At 46.2% G+C, this 19,856-nt stretch overlaps 1 long non-coding RNA gene across 1 annotated transcript; it reads right to left on the reverse strand.

Moving 5' to 3' along the window:
* Window positions 1–8,194: 8,194 nt before the first annotated feature.
* On the reverse strand, window positions 8,195–10,693 carry LOC309520699. The gene is made up of 2 exons (XR_014214304.1): window positions 10,469–10,693; window positions 8,195–8,730 (listed from the first exon to the last, which is right to left on the reverse strand). It is a non-coding gene; the product is annotated as an uncharacterized lncRNA (long non-coding RNA).
* Window positions 10,694–19,856: the final 9,163 nt, after the last annotated feature.

The following is a 19,856-nucleotide window of genomic DNA, read 5'->3' on the forward strand; positions in this document are numbered from 1 at the left end:
GACTTCCTTAATTTTTGCCTTTCCCGTTTTCAGCCTAATTTCAGGTAGTTTAATTCAAGTAGAGGTTCATTCTTACTCACGGGTCTTTTTTGTCCAAATTGTTCAGGAAGGGAATCGGCGCTCTCCACTAATGGCGACGCGGCTTCACTCTGCGGGCTGGGTAGCGATTCTCAGCACCGCGCTCCCCCGTTGTCGTTCCGGAGCCTTTAAAAAGGCTCTTTCTGCGGTAAAGAGGGGGCGCTTCGGGTGCCCACCGAATCTCCTTGTTCACAGGATCCGTTCCTGTGATTTTAGGGGTCCCCCGCTTGCCGAAGCGGGTCAGACCCGAACTCGCAGAGCCGTCCTCTCTCCGGAGCTCGGAGAGAGAGCAGCCATTAGCGCTGGCGCCGAACCGGAAGTCCTGTTTTGGGTCCTCCTCCTTTCCTGCGTGTGAGGAGAGAACCCTGTTGCAACAGATCAATAAAGATCAGGCTTACGAGCTGCTTCGCTTCTCAATATTCTCTGGTTGGCCTCTGTTCTTTTCTCCTACCAATAGGGAACCCACGTAAGGACTCTATACGGGCTCTTGGATACCCCATAAGGGGAAAAGGGCAGCTTTTTATTGTTTACAACACCTCCCATGGTTTCCACAGCAACTGGTATTCAGAACCATTACTGCCTCCAATGGCAGACGTACAACAAAGTCATTGTGGCTGGTAGCCATTGATAGGCTTATTATCCTCCATCATTTTGTCCCATTGTCTTTTAAAGCCTTCCAAACTGTTGGCCATTGCTGCCTCTTTTCAGAGCAAGTTGCATCATTTAGCTACACGATGTGCGCAGCAGTTCTTCCTTTTGTCCGTGCCGAATCTCCCAGCATTAAACTTCATTGGATGACCCTGAATTCCAGTATGAGAGACGTCCCTAAAGCACTTTTGAGGTTTTTATGACACTCAAGTAGTATATAAATCTCATGAAATAAATATAAAATGTTTGCAAAAAATAAATAAATAGTGAGACTATTTGGGGAAATGGCATAGAGAAAGCAGTGTTAGAAACTGAGATCTGAAAGCTAGGAGCTCCATGGCACCTTAATCCGTGGTTATGGGGGCAACAATGGAATGTCTAGGTGTGCTTTTTTATATAACAAGAATACAAAGCTGGAAATGAATGAACTGCCCCTAAAATATTACATTCATTTTTCACATGGTCTAGTCCTTCCCCTGCCCACCCACCTAATATTCTTAAGAGGGTCTCTTCTCCAGTCTTCAGAGAGCAGCTGGAAATGGGCAGGCAGGAAAGGGTTTTCCTTCCTTCTGAAATCTTAGGCACAGTCCTGCACCCAGAGCTCAGAAATTGCTCGTTTTAATGAGATTCCCTGTCGCAAAATGAGCCTAGAGCAGGCATAGGCAAACTTGGCCCTCCAGATGTTTTGGGACTACAACTCCCATCATCCCTAGCTAGCAGGACCAGTGGTCAGGGATGATGGGAATTGTAGTCTCAAAACTTCTGGAGGGCCAAGTTTGCTTATGCCTGGCCTAGAGCAATGGGAGTTTCGAAAACTGAAAGAGATGTGTATATTTGAGTGTATATTTTCATGTGGGCCTATTCTACAGTGGTACCTCGGGTTACATACGCTTCAGGTTACATACGCTTCAGGTTACAGACTTTGCTAACCCAGAAATGGTACCTCAGGTTAAGAACTTTGCTTCAGAATGAGAACAGAAATCGTGCTCCAGCGGTGCGGCAGCAGCAGGAGGCCCCATTAGCTAAAGTGGTGCTTCAGGTTAAGAACAGTTTCAGGTTAAGAACGGACCTCTGGAACGAATTAAGTACTTAACCCGAGGTACCACTGTATTTTTAAAAACTTGGCAATGGGAAGAGCTGAATTTAAGATTGAAAATCTGGTTATTCCTCCATCTGCTTTGTGCTGAGTTGTCTGCATTAAGGACCTACACTCAAAGAATGAGTTCACTGTTGGCAAACAGGATGTACTCTGAAATATTGAGTCAGCACTTCCTGAATCATATTTCCAGGACACATTGAATTGTTAATTGTGGATTAAACTGATTTATTTTTTTCTCTAATCCATACCCATCATTCCAAAATAAGCATCCATCCATCATGAGATCAGGCAATAATAGGTGGTTGCAACAGATAGCAAAGCTAGAAATTTAAATAAAGCATGAATATTTAAATGATGGGTTAATTGGTTAAATATCAAAGGGTATTCAACATTCCTTACACTTAGAATAGATGCTTGAAATTAAAGGTTCGAGACTGAGGGTCAGTTGCAATGCTAGCCCTATAGAAATTAATAGACACAACAAACAGGTTCATTCATTTCAGTAGGTCTACTCCAAGTACAACTTGAACCACTGGTATATCACAAATGGACGCTTTATTACTGCATTTGCAATTGTTCAAGATAAAATCTATTTTGGAAAGAGAAGAAATGAGCACTGAACCACTGATGTGTGTGTGTGGTTTATACTTTTTAAGTTTATACATTTCATTAATTTTAAAATCATTTCAACATTTCAAAGTTTGACTTCTTTCCCCCTCTTCCTTGCGAATCCATCAATTTATTTTTTAATATCTTCTGCATAGCCAAATACATTTCATTTGCTCATTTAATTATCTACTTTAAATGTATACTCTTATGAAATGCAGGTTATTACAATAATCCTGCCAATGTTTTTTTTATCTGAGGCATCCTCAGAGAGACTGAACCACTGACATATTACAAACTCTTTATTTACTGTGTTTACAATTGTTTAAGATAAAACCACTCTTACAGGTGGTTTGCAATTTAGCGGAACCACCTGCTACACCGGGGCCCAGTACGGGCCACATGATCTCCTGCAATGATTTTGCAAAGTTTTTTGCAGATAAAGTCGCTCAGATTCAGGAAGAGCTCCACTGTGGGAGCAGGGCTGGGGCGAGAGAGTGCTAGAGTCCTGTCTAGTCAAGTTGCATGGGATCAATTCCAATCTGTTACCCCCGAGGATGTGGACAAGCTGCTTGCACAAGTGAAACCAACCACCTGTCTCCTTGATCCTTGCCCATCCTGGCTTATAAAAGCTAGCCGGGAAGGGCTGGGCGATGGGCTTCGTGGGGTGGTGAATGCTTCTCTCTGTTAGGGAGCCTTCCCAGACCCGCTGAAAGAGGCAGTTATCAAACCACTTCTTAAAAAACCATCTTTAGATGTGGCCAATATGGCCAACTATCGCCCAGTCTCAAATCTTCCATTCTTCGGCAAGGTGATTGAGCGAGCGGTTGCTGAACAACTCCAGGCACGCCTGGAAGAAGCGGACCATTTGGATCCCTTCCAGTCGGGATTCAGGCCTCATCATGGGACTGAAACTGCCTTGGTCACGCTGGTTGATGATCTCCGGCGGGCTAGGGACAAAGGTGAGAGCTGTTTCCTAGTTCTGCTGGATCTCTCAGCGGTCTTTGACACGATCGACCATAACATCCTTCTGGACCGTCTAGAGGGGCTGGCAGCTGGAGGCACTGTTATACAGTGGTTTCGTTCCTTCCTCCTGGGCCGTGTTCAGAAAGTGGTGGTGGGGGATGAGTGTTCAGACCCCTGGGCTCTCACTTGTGGGGTGCCTCAGGGTTCTGTCCTCTCCCCCATGCTTTTCAACATCTATATGCAGCCGCTGGGAGAGATCATCAGGGGGTTTGGGCTGGGTGTTCATCAATATGTGGGTGATACCCATCTCTACCTCTCTTTCAAATCAGAACCAGTGAAGGCGGTGAAGGTCCTGCCTGGAGGCGGTTGGAGGATGGATGGCAGCTAACAGATTGAGGTTAAATCCTGACAAGACAGAAGTACTGCTTTTAGGGGACAGGAAGCGGGCAGGTGTGGAGGATTCCCTGGTCCTGAATGGGGTAACTGTGCCCCTGAAGGACCAGGTGCACAGCCTGGGAGTCATTCTGGACTCACAGCTGTCCATGGAGGCGCAGGTCAATTCAGTGTCCAGGGCACCTGTCTACCAGTTCCATCTGGGTCTACCAGCTCCATCTGGTATACAGGATGAGACCCTACCTGCCCGCAGACTGTCTCGCCAAAGTGGTGCATGCTCTGGTTATCTCCCACTTGGACTACTGCAATGCGCTCTACGTGGGGCTACCTTTGAAGGTGACGCAGAAACTGCAACTAATCCAGAATGTGGCAGCCAGACTGGTGACTGGGAGCGGCCGCCGAGACCATATAACACCGGTCTGGAAAGACCTACACTGGCTCCCAGTACGTTTCCGAGCACAATTCAAAGGGTTGGTGCTGACCTAGCCCTAACCCTAACTGCCTATGGCATGGCAGCTTCTTCCAAGCTCCACTCTCCTGCTGGGGCTTCATTTTATAAAGTTTGCCGCGCGCACACACACTTAAAAGCATAGCGACAGCACTTCCTCCTCCTGAAACTCATCCATGGGGAAAATGGGATGAAGTTCTTGAGATGCCACCACCACCATCAGCAGCTGAGCTGTGCTTTGCCACACCTTGCCTCACCCCTTAATTACTGTGTCATTTAGGGACGATCAAAAAGGCATAAAGATAAGCTTTGAGGCAGCAGAAGGGACAGGCAATGCTCCTGGTGACAATTAACGCCGTCAGAGAAGGGACGTGAAATCGGTATCAGCCAGAGGGGGTTCCTTTCTTGTCTCACTCTCTCCCTCCCAAGCCATTCAGATCCTGGCCTCAGATTGCAAAGGGAGGACCACCATGGAGGCACCTGTCTTCATAACAAAGCCATCATTATGTCAAGTAGCACGTTGGAGGCTAAGCAAGTTAATTAGGAGCCGTCAGCCCAAGCATCTTAATTACATGGATATCCTCCTGCTCTTCCATGGAACTGAGGAAAGGAGGAAAGTCGGGCTCCCTTTTCCCAACATGACTGCTCTGTGTTGTGGGTCATGAACCACACTAGCCTAAATTTGACACAGAATGGAAGTTTGTTGTTGTTGTTTAGTTGTTTAGTCGTGTCCGACTCTTTGTGACGCCATGGACCAGAGCACCCCAGGCCCTCTTGTCTTCCACTGCCTACCTCATACTGGTAGCTTCGAGAACACTATCCAACCATCTCGTCCTCTGTTGTCCCCTTCTCCTTGTGCCCTCTGTTGTCTTTGTCCATGGAGTTTTCTTGTCAGGGATACTGGAGTAGCTTGCCGGTTCCTCCTCCAGGTGGATCACATTTGGTCAAAACTCTCCACTATGACCTGTCCATCTTGAATGCCCTGCTCGGCATAGTTCATAGCTTCTCTGAGTTATTCAAGCCCCTTCGCCACGGCAAACCAGTGATCCATGAAGGGGGAATGGAAGTTACATAATTCTTTTTAAAAAATAAAAATGCTTTATTGATATTAAAACCAAGAAACATACAGAAGAGTTATCCATAAATGTAAAAAAGAAAAATAATAAAACTTATTACATTGCATCACGATACGTTTTTCTTCTTAAGTTTATATCAACTTCCCGTCACCCCACCGTGTTTTATCTAACGCACTATATATTTCTGTTTTCTTTTGTTACATTTCGTCAAAATTGTGAAATCTCTTAATTATTCATCCTCCCACAAAAGTCATTCAAAGGCTGCCACAGACATCATATTGTTACAGTAATCCTTTAAATCTTTTTTGTACATATACCATATCTTAATAAACATTTGACCGGTGTGGCCTCTCGGTTTTCCTGTTAATTTTGCCATCTCCACGTATTCCGACATTTTATTTTGCCACTCCAGCTCTGCCGGTGTTTTCTCTCCTTTCCAATTCATAGCTATTAATACTCTTGCCGCTACAGCAGCATACAAGAATATTTCTCTTACATTTTGGGGTATGTGAGCCTAAAATCCCCAGAAGGAAAGCCTAAAGTTGGTTTGTTTGTTTTACAAAGGGCACCTCAATTATTCTTTTAAGTTCATTATAGATTACATCCCAATATTCCTTTATTTTCTTGCAGGTCCACCACATATATAGCATTGAGCCTTCCGCCTCACCACATCTTCAGCAAGAAGTTACATAACTCATTGCTGCCACAATTGTGTTTGGATAGCTTTACCCAAAATAGGCTCATTGGAATGAATGAATGTAAGTTCGGTCCATTAATTTCAACAGATCTGTTCTGTGTAAATTTCAGATGAATAGCACCCGTTTGCCCTTTTTGTGTTTTTACTTTTGCTTTTTTGTATCCCGCATTGAAAGACCTTTTTTGTGGTTCAGCAGTAGAGGAATGTATGTATCAACAAATATATTAAGCGGGAAGGTGTGGGGACGGGTACTTGGAGTAGCATGGGAGTAGAATAGACCGATTCAGAGAGGTTAAATCTGAGAAATGAGAGTGCTCAACAACATCTCAGGGCAAGGCAACTTGGGAAATGTTGTATATACCATGGTACCTCGGGTTACATATGCTTCAGATTACAGACGCTTCAGGTTACAGACTCCGCTAACCCAGAAATAGTGCTTCAGGTTAAGAACTTTGCTTCAGGATGAGAACAGAAATTGGGCTCTGGTGGCACAGTGGCAGCAGGAGGCCCCATTAGCTAAAGTGGTGTTTCAGGTTAAGAACAGTTTCAGGTTAAGAACGGACCTCTGGAACGAATTAAGCTCTTAACCAGAGGTACCACTGTACCAAGGATCTGGGTAGCCTGGGGAAATTGCTTTCCTGAAGATCCCTGGCTCCTGTCGGATGCTGCCATTGCACCAAGTTCTGGAGGGCACCAGGGAAGAGGCAGAGGCTGGACGCAGTGCCTCCTGGCATCAGCTCGCTGCCCTTGCCCGCCTCTGCCATGCCTCACCAAAGCAGCGCCGCGTCCTGAGCCTCCATCTGCCGTGGCCACCACAATCCAGCTGAGCCACAATCCAGTTGAGCCAGAAGGTGCCGTGACCAGCCTCTGCCTCTTCCCCGCCAGAGGAGCCGCCCTCCAGCCATTGCCCTCCTCCTCCAGCCCTAAAAAAAGTTGACAACTCTGGGAAAGGGGGGGGGTGCCAGAGGGATCTTTGCACCACAGCATCGGATATGCTTAAGACGGCCCTGATCCCTACTGTAAGTATGGCAAGACAAGAGAAGTGGGGCAGTGCATAGGGCCTCGTGGAAGTTAAGTAGGCGTTGAATCCCACTATGCTACCATCCAGGGATGAGCAAATCCACCAATTTCAAATTCTCTCCATTTCTCCTTTTGACAAGACTAAATTGACTTCCCCACATTCCTACCTCGGTATGCAATTTTTAAAAGTCCTGGTGAAAATGCATCCAAATTTTTGTACCAATTTCTCCTAGTGTACACATATCTGCATGCAATTTTGCCTAATAACACCCTTTTAAGCAACGTAATTTCTCTTAATATAGTGGTACCTCGGGTTACAGACGCTTCAGGTTACAGACTCTGCTAACCCAGAAATATTACCCCGGGTTAAGAACTTTGCTTCAGGATGAGAACAGAACTCATGCTCCAGTGGCACGACAGCAGCAGGAGGCCCCATTAGCTAAAGTGGTACCTCAGGTTAAGAACAGTTTAAGGTTAAGAACAGACCTCCAGAACGAATTAAGTTGTTAAGTACCACTGTATAATGCATTTCTGTATTTTATTTTCACAGATATGTACATTTTTATCCACGCATTCCCCTGGTATTTTTTTTCCGTACACGTCACTTGACTGGAGAACTGCATTGCAAAATTCAGGAAAGTGCAAATTTCGGTTCACAGGTTGTTCTGTAAAGTTCAGTTTAGCAAAGTTCACCTTAAAAAGCAAACTGAATCTAATCCCCACCCCTGTCTCTCCATCTCTAGCAGTGTGTGTGTGTGTGTGTGTGTGTGTGAGTGTGTGTGTGTGTGTGTGTGTGTGTTGGTGTGTGTGTGTGTGTGTGTGTAAGGTTGCATTCGGTCCCAATACATTGATTTAACAAATTAGTAAGCTCCTGCCAACCTAGCAGTTCGAAAGCATGTCAAAATACAAGTAGATAAATAGGTACCACTCTGGCGGGAAGGTAAACGGCATTTCCTTTCGCTGCTCTGGTTCGCCAGAAGCAGCTTAGTCATGCTGGCCTTATGACCCGGAAAAACTGTATGTGGACAAACGCCGGCTCCCTTGGCCAGTAAAGCGAGATGAGGGCCCCAACCCCAGTTGTCCGCAACTGGACTTAACTATCAGGGGTCCTTAACCTTTAAGAGGGAAAGAACAGAGGAAAGAACAGTCCAACAATCTACTGGTGCTGGGAAACTAGTTGCTTTTATTGCCATTCACCTGGCCGTGAGGGTGAGGAAACCCATCAGGGCATTGAGCTTTTCACAACCAGCTTGGCTGGGTCATGACATATCAAGAAGGAGATTCCAGACAGGAGCTCAGTTGGTCAACAAGACTCCCTGAAATGCTGCGATGATTGTATAGGATAGGACAAAGCAAAACCCAAACATTTTGGAGAAAGCAAAACGTCAAAGCAGAGGGCAGAAAGGACTGGCTTCGATGGCGTCAGCGAGGTCCGGCAGGTGATCAATGTCAAATTGCTTTCGCGGGGAGCTCCCTTCAGTTTTCCAGTGGCCGAGAAAGAACATCATCAACAGCAGCCCTTGGGAGGTTGCTTGGTTTTCGGGGGACACTTCACAGCTTGGGGGCAGCACTGGGCAGTTTTGGGGGGACACTTCACGGCTTGGGGACAGCACTGGGCAGTTTTGGGGGGGCATTTGGTGGGGGGAGCCTTGCAGCCTTGCTTGCACTGGGACATGTTTCCAAAAGTGGGTGGATAAACCTGCAGAGACAGAATGAAGCAAAAAACAAGAATTTAGGGGAGCAAAGAGAGGCTGACCTTATCCCCGACTCCAGTTTCCAACAGGGGCTAGCCAGACATTTCTGAGAAGCCCTGTGAGAAGGACGTGGCAGTAACCGCCCTCCCCTTTTGATTTCTCTCCCATCAAAGCCACTTCCGAGCTAGAGAGGAGGTGGGGTGGCGGGCTTCACACCCACCCACATGCACGGGGGCTGGCTTGCTGGCCCCACCTCCTTAAGGGAATCCTCGGCCGCGTCATTCCCCTTGCCAGCCAATCGGCTGGCCTGGGAGGCGTGGCTCACGCCATTTAGGACCAGCGCAGCTGAGGAGCTTCCTCTTTCAGCGCCACAGCTGCTCCGGTTTCCCAATCCCCCCCCCCCCGTCCTTTAGGTTTGGCTCTCTGACCTTGCTATGGACCTCGGTTGGTCGCCATTGAGGAGCCTGGTAGGAATTTTTTCCACTTGGCAAATTGGCTCCAGCCATTTGGTTTTCCACCTACCTCGTAGCAAATCGTCACAACTTCCTTGGCATTGGCAGTTAGGCATTGGTAAGGGTATTGTTATGTAGATGAGAGGGGGGGAGGAAGTGCCATCACCTCCCCCCATAGCAAAGGGTAGTCCGCTAAAGGATTCTGGGGGGCGTGGCCCTGTCCGAAGCCTATGGAGGTGTGGGCCTAAGGCACGCCCCCAAGCAGTGACCTCAGGGGAGCTCCTAGTTGACGTGCATCAGCAGGACTCCCCCTACTGGTGGCTAACCCTTGCCAGCCTTCATGCAATCAGGCTGAAGCCGGATAGTCTGTAGGACCAATGCCTAAGCCAATACCACTCATTACCTGTAACCAATAAAGTTGTGGCCATTTTTCACCCATTAACCTAAAATATTGGTGTCATGTGTTTTTATTTCCAATGGGGGGATGCGGGAACTCGCCACGCAATTGAGATTCTGAGATACACTGTCTCTGTCCCTGGAGGCTCCATTCCCAACTAGAGACCTTAGTGCAATGGGGCAGCAGATCAGTGGTAGAGCACTAGCTCTGCATGCAGAAGGGCTGAGAATGTAGGAGGCAGTGTTGTCTACATGGACTGGCAATGGCCCTTCAGGCAAGGGCGGTGCCAGACCTACATGGAGTTGCTAGGGATTGAACCTGAATCCTTTTGCAGCTGCTCTGCCTACTGACCCAAGGCACCCATCCAAGCCGGTTCCTTCCCTCCCAAATGGTAGGCCAACTAGATGGTTCTGGGAAGCCCACGGCCAGTGCATGAAGGCAGCAGAACCTGCAAGAACCTTCTGCATGCCAAACAGGTGTTCCACTGAAGCTCCAACTATGTCACGGAGAGGGACATCTCTTTCATGACGATGCACTCTAGGATTTCCCAAAACGTGGGAACCAACCATGAGGTGGCACTGTGGTTACCACATCGACAGGCCGTCATTTTTCCCCAGAGGAAAACTCTAGAGGGAATCCAGTAAACAGATTATTTAAATCCCACCTCCATGCAAAGAGATCAGTATGCCACCTCGCTTGAGATTCTCATGGTGTTGCCTCATGCTCCAGCCCGGGGCTGAGTTGCAGAACGCCATGGACTGCTATTTCCACATCATGCCAGTCTCTGTGGAGATCGTATCTACAGCCCTTTTCCAAAACCTCATAGAGGAAAACAGAGAGCTAATGTGCAGCTAATCTGCACAGCTCAGAGTGCAGTGAGAAAGCAAGACTTACCCAAATTCACAAGACGGAGCAAAGAGGTGACGCCGACCCAATGGATTGAGGAGCCAGGAGCTGCCAGCCTCTCTTTTATACCCGATTCCAAACTGTCTCTTCCGGGCAGAGAAATGTGGACAGGAGAGATTGCTCAATTATCTAATTGACCCGATGAGATCTCACAAGGGCCAACTCCCCATTTTCTCCATCAATGGCTCAGCTGAGGAAACATTCCTGCTTGGTGAGGCCATCGCCCCTCCGCAAATTCCGCTCTTCTCTAGAACGGTCAAGGAGTTTCTCCACATCAACATCATTCTTAGGTGCTGCTGCTTCTGGGCACCGGAAGAGTCATAGCTTCATGGTAGAGCATGTGTTTGGCATCCAGAAGGCCCCAGATTCAAGTCCTGGAATCTCCAGGCAGAGCTGAGGGTGAGGGAAAGGAACCTTGTCTGAAACCCTGGGAGGCCGCCGCCAACCAGTGTAGACCAGTGTTTCCCAATGTGGGCGATAACACCTCCTAGGGGTCCTGGAACAATCCTTGGGGGGGTGTAGTAGCCTCGGGTGCAATTGGGGGAGGCATTGAATAAAAATAAGGGGGTGGTGGAAGCATAAAGAAAAAAGAGAAAGGAATTTTGGGAAACCATTCATACATGTTTCATCTCTCTTTTTGAAACAATTTTTATCTGAATTTACAAAAACAAAATTGTGTGGCAAGTCCCCCTTCCCCATGAGAAATAAAGACACAGGACACGGTATATAAGGTTAATGGGCGGGAAATGGCCACAACTTTATTGATTGCAGGAATTGAGCGGTATTGGCTTAGGCATTGGTCCCATCAGCTAACCGGCTTCAGCCCGATTGCACGAAGACCGGTGAGGGTTAACCACCAGTAGGGGGAGTCCTGCTGACGTACATCAACTAGGATCTCCCCCGGGGTCTTGCGAAGCAAGCCCATTGACGGATTAGCGGATTAGCGCTATTAGCGCTATTAGCGCTATTAGCGGCTTTTAGCGGCTTAGAAAAAGGGGGGAAAGGGGGGGAAACCAGCAGGAACTCGCAAGACATTCTCGTCTTGCGAAGCAAGCCCATAGGAAATTCGTTTTGCGAAGCACCTCCAAAACGGAAAACTCTTTCATCTAGCGAGTTTTCCGTCTTGCGAGGCATTTGTCTTGCAGGGCACTACTGTAATTTAAACATTTTTTTCAATTCATTATATATCATTTCCCAGAATGCTTTTATTACCTTACAAGACCACCACATATGATAAAAGGTGCCTTTGTACATGTTTCATCTGTTGTGAAATAATATTTACCACTTAGGTAGGGTGTGTTGAGGGACAGTGACAATTTCTCCCCTGGATCCGGCAGTCGTGCTGGAGTCCCTTTTTGACTTTAAGCAGACCCGGAAAGTGGACTGCAGTTTGCCTGCCTATTTGGCCAATGGTAGATTTCCAGGAGGGTTCTGAGTAATTTTTTTCTGGAAAAGTGGCAGTAAGCCAAATAAGTTTGAGAAGCTCTGGTCTAGACAATAAAGTGGTACCTTTGGTTACGAACAGGATCCATTCTGGAGGCCCATTTGCAACATGAACAGAACGCAACCCACTTCTGCGCATGCGCGTGACGTCATTTTGAGCGTTTTCACATGCGCGAGTGGCGAAACCCGGAAGTAACCCTTTCCGGTACTTCCAGGTCGCTGCGGGACGCAACCTGAAAACGCTCAACCTGAAGCAAACGTAACATGAGGTATGACTGTACTGCGGTTGTCGGACGATGGACTGAATATGAGGCAGGTTCCTCTGTTCCTTTTAGAAGAAGCTCTTTCTTCAGAATGATGAGGACTAGAATATTACTTTATCTTGAGGGGTAAGGTCCATAAAAGAGCACTGACTTTTCATGCAGAAGGTCCTAGGCAGCTAGACTGGGGACTGGGAGCAGCCACTAAGACCACATAACACTGGTCCTGAAAGACCTACATTGGCTCCCAGCACGTTTCTGAACACAATTCAAAGTGCTGGTGCTGACCTTGAAAGCCCTAAACGGCCTCGGTCCAGTAGACCTGAAGGAGCGTCTCCACCCCAGACACTGGGGTCCATCTCCCAAGGGCCTTCTGGCAGTTCCCTCCCTGCGAGAAGTGAGGTTACAGGGAACCAGGCAGAGGGCCTTCTCGGTGGTGGTGCCTGCACTGTAGAACGCCCTCCCAGCAGATGTCAAGGCAATATATAACTATTTTACTTTTAAAAGAGAACTGAAGGCTGCCCTGTTTAGGGAAGTTTTTAATGTCTGATGCTGTATTGTTTTTAATATTCAGTTGGAAGCCGCCCAGAGTGGCTGGGGAAACTCAGCCAGATGGGTGGGGCATAAATACTAAATGCCATCAAATCTATGCACCACTTAATTGCCCCCCAGCACCAAAAAGTAAAACATTACAAGAACTCTGTAATGAAGCAAGTGCTAGAGTTGGCTCCCCCCTCCCCCTTTTCAGCCATCTTATCCCTTAGGCAGTGAGATACGTATGGTTTAAATAAATGAACCCATGATCCGTGCTACATTCCCGATCCAGATTCCCCTCTGCCGATCTGCACTGCGACGAAGGGAAGGGGCAAATCCGATTCACACCAGTGGGAGATTTTCTTCCAACGCAAACAGTGGACCTGATCCATGAGCCCATTTGCATGCGCCAAATGTCTCCATCCACGCAGAGAGGCATGCCTTCACGTTTCCAGGAACAGGAAAGAACGATCACCAGATAATGGGAGGTGAATCATCTCAGTCAATGGTGGTTAAGATCTTCTCACTGAGCCAACCACCAATTACGGCATGGAATTCTCTAGAGGTACCTTATTAGGATGATTATTTGGGAAGGAAGCTATTCATTGACTGATTGATTGATTGATTGATTGATTGATTGATTGATTATATTTGTCACTTGCTACGTCTAGTGTCCGACAGCCATTCTTCAGGGTTTCCGGGAAGTTTTGGAAGGTTCAGTCCTCGATTTTGATTCAAAATAGGGTCTAACTGCATCATGTAGAACTGGCCTATAATCTGTGCAGGCTTGAAAGAGGCAGTCCACCATCTTGATTCAAGATGGCAGCCAATTGTACCCAAACCCAGACAGCAAGTTGCTCCTCTAGCTCAGGAACCATCATGTGAAATTTGGTTATGATATCTTATGAAGTGCCCACATGTCCAGTGACCAAACAAGCCATAATAATAATAATAATAATAATAATAATAATAATAATAATAATAATAATAATTTATTTGTACCCTGCCCATCTGGCTGGGTTTCCCCAGCCACTCTGGGCGGCTTCCAACAAAGATGAAAAATACACTAAAATGTCACATATTAAAAACTTCCCTGAACAGGGCTGCCTTCAGATGTCTTCTGAATGTCAGGTAGTTGTTTATCGCTTTGACATCTGATGGGAGGGCGTTCCACAGGGCGGGCGCCACTACCGAGAAGGCCCTCTGTCTGCTTCCCTCTAACTTGGCCTCTCACAGTGAGGGAACCGCCAGAAGGCCATCGGAGCTGGACCTCAGTGTCCGGGCTGAACGATGGGGGTGGAGATGCTCCTTCAGGTATACTGGACCGAGACCGTTTAGGGCTTTAAAGGTCAGCACCAACACTGACCTTTGTGCTCGGAAACGTACTGGGAGCCAGTGTAGGTCTTTCAAGACCAGTGTTACGTGGTCTTGGTGGCCAGCCCCAGTCACCAGTCTAGCTGCCGTGTTCTGGATTAGTTGTAGTTTCCGGGTCACCTTCAAAGGTAGCCCCACGTAGAGTGCATTGCAGTAGTCCAAGCGGGAGATAACCAAAGCATGCACCACTCTGGCGAGACAGTCTGCGGGCAGGTAGGGTCTCAGCCTGCGTACCAGATGGAGCTGGTAAACTTTCCAATATATAGATAATACGAGGGGCTGCCACTCCTTCTTGCTCCACATGTCAATCCTTTTCCCAATCCTTCACCGCTCTCTCCAAGCCCCAGAGATCAGCATGGGATAGATGATGATAGATAGATAGATTAGATAGATAGATAGATAGATAGATAGATAGATAGATAGATAGATAGATGGATGGATAGATAGATATAGATAGATAGATAGATAGATGATAGATAGATAGATAGATAGATGATAGATAGATAGATGATAGATAGATGATAGATGATAGATGATAGATAGATATAGATGAGAGATGATAGATTAGATAGATAAATAGATAATAGACAGATAGATAGTAGATAGATAGATAATTTAGTAGCTGCCCCGAGTGGCTGGGGCAACCCAGTCAGATGGGTGGGGTGCAAATAATAAAATTGTTATTGTTATTGTTAATCAGGTTCTCCACCTTACTAACCAGACATCAGGATCCTCTTGCACAGGGTATGAGATGTTCTCGCAGGAGTATCCCAGAACCTGGTCATCGATTTTTGTGCCAGGAAAGCCCAGTGCAAATGCAAGCTTTAAGCTCTCTTCCTTGTATGCCATTAATTTGCACCATTTCAACCACACATGGTAGAAATCATCCAAGTTATTTGCAGATAAAATGCAATTGTGCCGTGTATTGAAATATAGGCATCTTGTCCACCCTGCCTTCTCTATCCCACAACTTCAAAAGGAAGAAGAAAAATAATTTTGGGCCCCTCCGGATAGTGTTTGTTTGTTTGTTTGTTTGTTTGTTTGTTTGTTTGTTTGTTGGGGGGGTCAGTTGGTTGTTGTTTAGTCATTTAGTCGTGTCCGACTCTTCATGACCCCATGGACCAGAGCACGTCAGGCACTCCTGTCTTCCACAAGGGTCGGTTGGTAGGTGAGTGTATTCTGCAACATGTCATTGATGCAATAACAGTACATTAGGGGCAGATTAATCCTGGATCATTCAGACCTCATTCTGTAGGGCCATAAGGAACCCCGCCCCCAAACAGCCTTTCTGAGAAAGGAGAGGTCCGCCAGGAGAACAAAGCTGGCATTAAGGGGCCTCTCAAATGTTTATTCAAGGTTGTAAATAGATAAGGAGGACTCAGGAATGCACGTTGCCGTGGCGTGGTGGGGTGGGTGGGGCCATTGCAAGGATGAGGGGGGTAATGCCCATGTAAGGACATAGAAACTTACTATAACTTTCTATTTCCCAGAAATCAGGTGGTTTAGTATTCTGCAAATGTATAAAAAGTTGGCACACTCAGAATTGGGTGTGCAGATTGCGAGCTTATTGCGCTGTACCTTTGCTATGTATATGCATTTCAAATAAATCCTGTTGTATCCTGCAAGGTCATTTGCCACTTTGTGTGAATCTGTGCTCCGGGGACCCAATAGCAGATATAGAACAGGTCCTTCATTTCCACTGTGTTAGTTACTCTGTGACGCTTCCCCAATGCTACTGAAATGTTGTCATCTGGAGGGACACTCTTTCTTTTTTTTTTAAGTAATATTTATTGAATTTTAAAGGGTTACAAAAAGAAAAAAAATTAAACAGCATATTTTAAAAATACAAAACATCACATCACAATAATAAAAAAGGAAAAAGGAAAAAAAGGGGAAAAGGAAAAAATACAATAAATCTTCCCATAGCTTATCTTTCATTTGCTTATTTCCTTGACCTCCTCACACCTCCCTTTTTTGTATTCTAGTTCAATTAGCTATTTCAGCAAATCCTTTCCATCTTTTTCCAGTTTTTGTCCTCTATTTTATCTTAATATAATGTAACTTTACTTTCCCTCCTTCACCATTTAGCAATCTATTTTTCCTTAATCCTTTATAGCATTTCTGCTAAAACCGCATTATTTCATTCCAACATCCTTCTAACATTCCTTAATTTTACAATGTTTCTGTAAATAAACTTCTTCCAATCTTCTTCCACCAACTCTTCTCCCTGGTCTCGGACTCTGCCAGTCATTTCCGCCAGTTCCATGTAGTCCATCACCTTCATCTGCCATTCTTCCCGGGTGGGTAGGTCTTGTGTCTTCCAGTACTTTGCAATGAGCATTCTTGCTGCTGTTGTAGCATACATAAAAAAGTTCTATCCTTCTTTGGCACCAATTGGCCGAACATGCCCAGGAGAAAGGCCTCTGGTTTCTTCAGAAAGGTATATTTGAATACCTTTAAGAGACTACCGCTCTTAACCACTACACCACACTGGTTGGTCACAGTGGGTCTCCAAATCTTCCAGAGCTCCCGCCCCCCCCCATGGGAGTCAGTAACCTCCAGAGCCACAAAATAAGCATTTTTCACAGTCCACACAGTCTCATAGTAGGATGATTATGTTTGCTAATAAGCTTTTCATTGGAGGGACACTCTTACACTGCAACACAACAAAAGCAGGACAGAAAAATAAATAAACCGGGACATTTGTGGTATGAAAGCAAAAATGATTTCAGCAGAAAGTTATGGGACATATTCTGATTGGAAACGAAGCAGCATGTCTGCTCCAAAACTTTTGCAGGCAGAAACAATATTGAAAGTGGAACCACATACAATTGCCCTGATTCCCACTGTAAGCACATCTTATCATGAATGCGCAATGTCTAGGGGGCCTTGTTTTCCTTCCCATTTGTTCTGCAAGATCACTCGCATCTTTTCATAGTTTTATATTGTGGGAGTCTTACTGCCCTAAAGCAATCCAATTGCTGCCGCCTTAGTCTGACATTGTTGATGCAACACAGTTCATGGTGCAAAATCAGGCACCATGAACTGTGTTATTGCGACATGTAATTTAAATTTTTGTGGCTTTCTTTTAAAAAGAAACAAAACACAACTTTGCAGTGTTTCCTTTTAATGTTCCTTCTGGCACTGCTTCTGCTGCAAGCCGTGGCTTGCGATTCTCACACTGCTGATTTCCCTGTGTTATGAAAACTCTTCTCATTCCAAATGATCTTTTTTTCATGGTTGGCCATGCATAAGCGCAGAAAAGCTTGATCAGCAAAGCTTTAGCATTGTCTGTCTCCATCCTTCCTGCAAATTCTGCTGCACATCCTGGGCGAGCCACGGAGATGCAATCTTCTCTGTGCCCTTAAACCTCGGATAAAAAGGTAAAGGGACCCCTGACCATTAGATCCAGTCGTGACCGACTCTGGGGCTGCGGCGCTCATCTCGCTTTACTGGCCGAGGGAGCCGGAGTACAGCTTCCGGGTCATGTGGGCAGCATGACTAAGCTGCTTCTGGCGAACCAGAGCAGCGCACAGAAACGCCGTTTACCTTCCTGCCAGAGTGGTACCTATTTATCTACTTGCACTTTGACGTGCTTTCGAACTGCTAGGTGGGCAGGAGCAGGGACCGAGCAACGGGAGCTCACCCTGTCGTGGGAATTCGAACCGCTGGCCTTCTGATCGGCAAGTCCTAGGCTCTGTGGTTTAACCCACAGTGCCACCCACGTCCCTAAACCTCGAATAGAATTGCACAATTTTAAACAAAATTTAATTTTTTTAAAAGCATTCCAAAATGCATTCTCATAACCCTACAATTTCACAAGCTTTGCTTAGAGTTCTCTCTCTTGATCCGGTATTCAGTTCCCTCTGCTGGTCATAGCTGAGAAATGCTTTTATCTCATTGGTCATATGGATATTGATGCTGTCATTTTTTAAAAAAAAGGTTTTTAAGATAGTATTTTATCATTTTATCTTTGTAAGCTACACAGTGAATTGTGATATTTAGTGTCCCATATAATGAATGAATGAATGAATGATCTCCTGTGTCCTTTTAAAATGTGGGTTTGGGGGATTGGGGGGTATTGGGTTTTTGTTTTGTTTTGTGGGGAGGGGGGAAATGGGGGGGAGGAGGAGGATGTATCTTTGATAAACTGTTATGTTGAAATTCCTAATTAAAAAAATAATAGAATAGTGCATGCCGCAGCGAGACTCCTCAAGGGGTCTTTGCCACGGGATCACATTCACCCGGTGCTACACCAGCTGCCCTGGCTCCCGGTGGAGTACAGGATCAGGTTTAAGGTGCCGGTTTTAACCTTTAAAGCCCTATACAGCCTAGGACCCTCAGACCTATGGGACCGCCTCTCCTGGTATGTCCCACGGAGGACCTTACGGTCTTCAAATAAAAACATCTTGGAGATCCCAGGCCACAGGGAGGTTAGGCTGGCCTCAACCAGAGCCGGGGTCTTTTCGGCAAGGGCCCCGATCTGGTGGAACGCTCTGTCCCAAGAGACTAGGGCCCTGCAGGACTTGACATCTTTCCGCAGGGCCTGCAAAATGGAGCTGTTCCACCAGGTCTTTGCCCAAGGCACAGTCTGACCCCCTCCTTTGGTAATCCTCACAGAACTCTAGCCCAATGGTTGTCATTAATTTGACTCGGAATTGATTTTAGAATGAATTGATTTTAGAGTGTATTTCAATTAATTGATTGTCGTTTTATGTAAACTGTGTTATTTTTACTGTTGTTATCCGCTTTGAGCCCAGCTTCAGCTGGGGAGAGCGGGATATAAATAAATAAAAAGTATTATTATTATTGACAGTCCTGGCCAAATACTGTATGGTATGTGCTGCCAGTGCAACTCCAGGCGTTTGGCCTCAGGAGACTGGCTGCCCAATGCCATTGTAGGAGATAATTCCCTAGGGACAGAAATAACCTCACGGCCAGCTTTTCAGTCGCCACCTCCCTGGAGAATTCCATAGGCAAGAAAGTCTGATGAGTGGAAAATCACACAAGGATGCCTGGGTGAGGAATACTGCGAGGAACATTCCCCTGGAGGTTATTCATGCTGTTTTGACTCCTTCTCACCACAAAGTATTGCTTCAGCGCCTGGGTATGATGTACACAGCAGTAACAACAGCACTGTGCAGGTGTTGATTGTTATCGGCAGACTGGGAAGAGATGAAAATATTTGGGTATCTGGGTAGAGAGGGACAGAATAGTCTGTGCCTATTTCACCCCTTGTAAGTTTATTCCTAATAAAATGCAACAAAGTATAACAACAGGTGTAAAAAAGCAGTATATCTGGAACTGAACATAGAGGAAGGTAGTGTTGTGTAGTGGTTAGAGTGTAGTGCTAGGACCTGGCAAGGGCTGATGGGAGCTGCATTCCAACAATCTGGAGGGACACAAATGTTCCCCACCACTTTATGGAACGAAAAGGAGCATAGTCGGACAAAGAAGACCCAAAGTTACTCCAAGTTACTCTTCCAACAAAGTAACACAACCCAGACTTTGTTGGAAGATTCAGAACAGGTAAAGGGTGTCAGGAGCTCGTCCTATACTTGAGTAGGACCCTGGCAGAGAGACATGCCCAACTGGCATGTTCTCTCCCTCCTGGTCGTTCGTTCGGGAGCTTCAAAAGCTTTCTTCAGCCCGAACATCACAGCGACCGATGCCAACAGACAACGGCACACTTAGGGATCCGCAGAGTCTTCACAGTTTGCGTAACAGACCTCAGCAACTCAGCATTTTGGCTAATCGACTTTATT

Source organism: Podarcis vaucheri, assembly GCF_965113315.1.
Source record: "Podarcis vaucheri genome assembly, chromosome: 16".
In the NCBI taxonomy this organism is placed as follows: Eukaryota; Metazoa; Chordata; class Lepidosauria; order Squamata; family Lacertidae; genus Podarcis; species Podarcis vaucheri.